Consider the following 6,166-nt stretch of genomic DNA (forward strand, 5'->3'; position numbering starts at 1 on the left):
TCATAGTATCCACAAAACAATCAACTGATGTTTTCAAAAATTACCTTGCGTATCTCTCTTTTGTTCGTCCTCCTTCTTCTTTTTCCTTTTTTCCGCACCTGAAGGATAAACGTGCTTCATCTTGTTTTTTTTCTGTTCTTCTTCTAAACATCCTCCTTGATGCCAGTTTTTGATCAACCAACCAAATATTTTGATACATGTCTGGGGCTGCGGCTGCCGCCCAATCAGCGACACTGAACTTACAACGCGTGTTGGGTGGTTGCCAGGTTAGTCCGAAGCAAGTAATGTTAGATGGCAGTCGGTGGGTCAGACCATCAGACACAGTCAATTCGGGGGGCCCCTAGTGGCGGCGGGGCCCTAAGCAGCCGCTTAATTCGCGTATAGGCTGCTTCATAGTCATTTGAGGTCTTTTCAGCACCCTGTCAATAGTTGAGATGCTGACTGTTTGGACGTTTGCAAAGATGTTGTTGTCCTCAATAATGGCACTCTTTATCTCCCGCAGTCTTATGGCATTGTTTTCTAAAACCATGGCACAAATAGCCTCCTCCTGTTCATGAGAGAAAATGGGCCCTCTGCCACCCCTGTGACGTTGTCTTGCAGTCCTATGTGGAAAAAAAGAAATGCAAAACACAAAATATAAAATGTCGTTGTATAAAGCATACATACTGTATATTGAATAATTGTATGTAGCATCACTGTAAAGAGTATACAGTATCATAGTACACTGTTAGATTACATACCTGTTCTGTTGATGAAAAGTCTGAATGATTGAGGACACTGTTGATCTCCCAACATTTGGCTGCACACTTCTACCAGCCTCAGCCATTGTAAGCCCATGATTGAGAACATGGTCTACAAGGGTTGCTCTTATCTCATCAGGAACCCGCCTATATCCTCTTCCTCTTCTGCCTCGCCTCCCAAATCCTCCGCCACGCAGCCTCACACCTCTTCCTCCTCTTCTTCTCTCTGGCTGTTGACCACGTCCAATTCCTTGTCCTTCCATTGTCAGACATTGTAAGGTTGTGGTCTGCTACTTGCCAGTTGATGGTTCATCAGATGCACCTTTGAACTATCTCAGAGAGCCGGTTGGTCATGGGTTGATCTGATGATTAACAGCTTTCTATTCGTTAGAGAAAGTCAAGATTCACCGGGTGGCAATTTACCAATTCAAGACAGATTTAGAAAATAAGTAATGAAAATGCTTAGAAATAAGCACACACATTGACATATTCTGACAATATGTTCATCCATTTTGCATGTAAAGACTTATGCAATGAACTAATGACTAAATGTTGTGAGTGGTGAGACTATTCAATAGAGACCCATGATAATCCATTTTGACCATCATGACAGATGCAGCTGATAATGTAGGAAACAGCAGAGAATTGTACAAAATCATTTGCATGGATGTACAAAAACATCTGCAACTTGTTCAAAGAAATGAGAAACTGCTTTTTTGATGTGCACTAGTGATACAATGTTGTGAGGATTGAACAAATCAAATCAAATCAAATCAAACTTTATTTATAAAGCACTTTTCATACAATAAAAAGCAAGTAGTTTTGAGAATTTTAAGTCTGAGCAGAGAAACGTACTAAAGCAATTGAGAAAAACTGCAACATTTCCTGTGTTTTATTTTGCTTATTATGCAGTTTTGATGCATGTGTGACAGACGTGTATGGGACATTTATGAAAATACGGAACAATTTGCATCCCGTATTGAATCAATACGGGATGCTACAATTAATTGTCAGATAAAGGACAATTCCGTATTTTAAGGGACAGGTGGCAACCCTACCTCTAGCACAGATAGCTTAGCCTTGATATTAGCCAAATGGCTCATCCTGGCCCTTTTAGCTGATGCCTGAAATGAGATGATGTGGCCCCTAAGTACGACCTTAAATGACTCCCAAAGGATTGAATCTGAGACAGTGCTGTTATCATTCAAAAGAAGGAAATTTGCTATTTTTGATGATATGTAATGACAAAAGGACTTATCTGAATTTAGAGAAAGGTTGAATTTCCAATTTTAATGTGGCAAGTTTAGGTTAAAATTAATATCCATTGTAAGGGGGGTGGGATCAGATATTAAAACACTATGGTATGTCGAGCTAGTTGTGTTGAAAATCAATCGAGAATCAATCAGGAAGTAATCAATCCTGGTGAAGGTACCATGCACAGGGGAGAAGGAGTATCAAGAGAATGCTGGAGCCCAGACGTCAGCCAGATTCAACGAATTTACAAAGTTATTAGTAACCGGGACGGATTTTAGAGACGGGGCCGTTTTAAAGGAGGACCTGCCCAGCTGAGGATCAAGATAGCTATTAAAATCCCCACCGACTGTAATATTATAACTGTTATAATCCGCAAACAGATCAAAAACTTTACAGAAAAAATCTGGACAGTCAAACTTTGGGGCATAAATGTTAAGGAGAGCAAGTAGTGTTGAATTAATAGGTCCTGTGACCAGTAAGTATCTCCCACCTGAGTCCGTGACCACAGAATTAAACACAAACGGGACAGTTTTGCGGATGAGGATGGCAACCCCTCTAGCTTTTGAAGTAAAAGTGGACTGATAGACCTAGGAAACCCACACAGATCTTAAATGTCTCTGGTCTGTGGGTCTCCAGCAAAAAACACGTCGTATGACAAAGACTTTAAATGAGCAAATACTTTACCTGTTTTAAGGGTCTTTCCAAGGCCCCAACAGTTCCAAGTGGTGAAAGTAATATGACTCATCCCTGATCCTGGCAGAATGAAATCCTGTATTCATACAACGTGCACATAAAGAGTAAGGACTGATATATCATTGGCAGTGAACTGGCAACAAACACACAAAAAAACTAAACACCCCCAAAACCAAGCCATGAAAAGGAACAATGCAGCAAATCCTTGTAGCTGGCATGGAGGACTAGAAAAAAACAACAATAACAAAAACAGCAGCCCAGACTGCACCTCCAAAGTGCAGAAATTGTACAAAACTACAAAGTTACAAAGTTAGCTGCAACAAAATGTGCTTAACAGGAAAGCAAAAGCCATACATAGGGAGTGGAGTGGTATATCCCTCAAGCCAGTGAAAGGAAAGGTGGACTATAGGATAAACAGAAACAAAGCATTAAAAAGAAAACCATTAGTGATATACATATGTATACGCATGCACAAATATATGTATATACACACATACAGTGGGGATGGAAAGATACGGCATCCCAGGTAAAAAATTGTATTAATGTGCATAAAGAAACCAAGGAAAGATGGAAAAATCTCCAAAAGGCATCAAATTACAGATGAGACATTCTTATAAAGTGTCAAAAAAGTTAGATTTTATTTCCATCATTTACACTTTCAAAATAATAGAAAACACAATAATAGGGTCTGCAAAAGTTTGGGCACCCTGCAGAGTTAATACGTTGTACTGCCCCCTTTGGCAAGTATCACAGCTTGTAAATGTTTTTTGTAGCCAGCTAAGAGTCTTTTAATTCTTGTTTGAGGTATCTTCACCCATTCTTCCTTACAAAAGTCTTCCAGTTCTTTCAGATTTCTGGGCTGTCTGTCACGCACTGCTGTTTTAAGGTCTATCCATAGATTTTCAGTTTTGTTGAGGTCAGGAGATTGTGAAGGCCGTGGCAAAACCTTCAGTTTATGCCTTTTGATGTAATCCACCGTGGATTTTGAGGTGTGTTTAGGATAATTATCCATTTGTAGAAGTCATCCTCTCTTTAACTTCAGCTTTTTCACAGATGGCATCAAGCTAGCGTCCAAAATTTGCTGAAATTGTATTGAATCCATTTTTCCTTCTACTCATGAAATTTTCCCTGTGCCACTGGCTGCAATACAACCCCAAAGCATGATTAATCCACCCCCATGCTTAACAGTTGGACAGAGGTTCTTTTCATTAAATTCTGTGCCCTTACTTCTCCAAACGTACCTTTGCAAAAGATTGTATTTTAACCTCATCGGTCCACAGAACTTGTTTCCAAAATGCGTCAGGCTTGTCAATATGTTTATTTGCAAACGTCAAACACTGATTTTTATGGTGAGGACGTAGACGAGGTTTTCTTCGGATGACTCTTCCATGAAGACCACATTTGCATCTCTTTATAGTGGAATAGTGCACTACAACTCCAGTGTCTGCCAGATCTTTCTGGAGGGATCGTGCAGTCAAACATGGGTTTTGACTTGCTTTTCGCACAATCCTGACAGCTGTTCTGTCTGATATTTTTCTTGGTCTTCCAGATCTTGCTTTAACTTTCACTGTTCCTGATGACTGCCATTTCTTAATTACATTCCAAACAGAGGATATTGGTATCTGAAAATGCTTTGCTACCTTCTTATAGCCTTCTCCTGCTTTGTGAGCATCAATTATGTTCAGTTTCAGTGTTCTCGACAACTGCTTAGAAGAACCCATGGTGCTGATTGTTAGGGAAAGGTCAGATGAGTCTGGGCATTTAAAATCTTTGAGACTGACATTACCTGGTCTTTCCAGATTATGATTGTGAACAATCCATGACACTGTCAGGTCTTGGCTTTCCAAAGGGGGCGGTGCATGCTATAAACTCTGCAGGGTGCCCAAACTCTTGCAGATGCTATTATTTTGTTTTCTGTTATTTTGTGCTGAAAAGTCAAATATTAGCAAATGAAGTTCACTTTGAATGCATGTGTCAGTATATGTTGTAAACACATAGTGTTGTAAACACACTCCTACAGTGTCATGACAATGTCCTGATCCGGCAAAAGTCATCAGTCAAATTGTCTCTGTCTGTGAGTCAGCAAACCATTCAGCTTCAGCAGGTGAAGAGAAGATGCTCACCAAATTGCTGTGAGTTACTTGAAGCTTGGCTGGGAACCGTAGAGAACATTTGGCACTGGCGTCGATCAGTCGTTTCCTCACGGTATTGAAAACCTGCCGCTGGCTGTGCAGTCGTGAAATATGTAGACTCTCTCTCTGTAGTAGGTTAGTGGAGCCATCTGCCTGCTGAGCCAAAAGATGTTGATGAGGATGCTTTCATTGTGGATCCTGGCAATGATGACCTGCGGCCGCTCGTTAGCGAGCCGTTTGGGTTTCAGGCTGCAGTGGGCTCGATCGATCTTGACAGGCTTTGTGAAGTTGTCTTGGCCAAGCAGCTCAGGAATCAAGCGTGAAACAAATTCACTGGGATGGGGACCCTCTGCCCCCTCTTCAACACCCACAATGTGAATGTTGGGCCTGCGGGAGCGGCCTTCCCGTTCGTTCACCTGAGCTTTGAGTAGACTATTAGCATCCCGCAGTTCCTTGCACGTAGCTTCCAGTGTGGTAATGCAGGTGTCAACGGAGGAAAGGGTCCCGTCCACATCATTAAGACGTTGCTCGGCCTCACGATGTCTCTTTTGAAGAGCAGAGAGGCACGACTCAATAGAGTTGAGGAGTCCCCGCATTGACTTCTTTAAGTCCTCTACAAGCTAAGTAACTTTAGCCACCTCAATGCCCTGTTTTGCAATGGTGGCTAATATAGCATCGTTGCTAGTGGCTTCTTAGCTGGCTGGACAAGGCGCCTTGGTTCATATCTTTAAAACATTTATTATTGATTTCCAGACTGCTTCAGGTTGACCTATGGCTGCCTTCTAACTTAACTGTTAGCATAGCATTAGCACATATGAGAAAAGCTAATTTCCTGGGTTTGCAGCAGCAGCTTGTTTTTAGTTCAGTTTTTGCTGCTTGAGAGAAATTTGTGAGACCACAGAATCCTGGGAGCTGAAGTAGCGCATTTAATATATCAATAAAGAAATATAAATAAAATAAAAATACAGATAATCGGGAAAATGACAAATATGGGCTACAATAATCAGTCTATCCCTAAAAGTTGACTGTAAAAAGTGTGCTTCTTTCCCTGTTATTGTCCAATGAGGTCCATATCTTAATCATAATTTTCCAAACTGTTTCAGGTTAATCTGTGGCTGCCTTCTAACTTACCCGCTAGTCGTTAGCATCGCATTAGCAACTATGAGAGAAGCTAAGATCCTGGTTTGTGGCAACAGATTTTGTCTGTTTTTGTCTGTTTGAGAGACATTTCTGAGACCACAGAATCAAGTAGCGCATTTAATTGACCAAAATAAAGATAACAGTAACTGGAAAAAATATCGGCCACAATAATCTGGCAGGCCGATAATCGGTCTAGCCCTAATTTCC

Source organism: Acanthochromis polyacanthus, chromosome 17 (genome assembly GCF_021347895.1).
Source record: "Acanthochromis polyacanthus isolate Apoly-LR-REF ecotype Palm Island chromosome 17, KAUST_Apoly_ChrSc, whole genome shotgun sequence".
Classification (NCBI taxonomy): domain Eukaryota; kingdom Metazoa; phylum Chordata; class Actinopteri; family Pomacentridae; genus Acanthochromis; species Acanthochromis polyacanthus.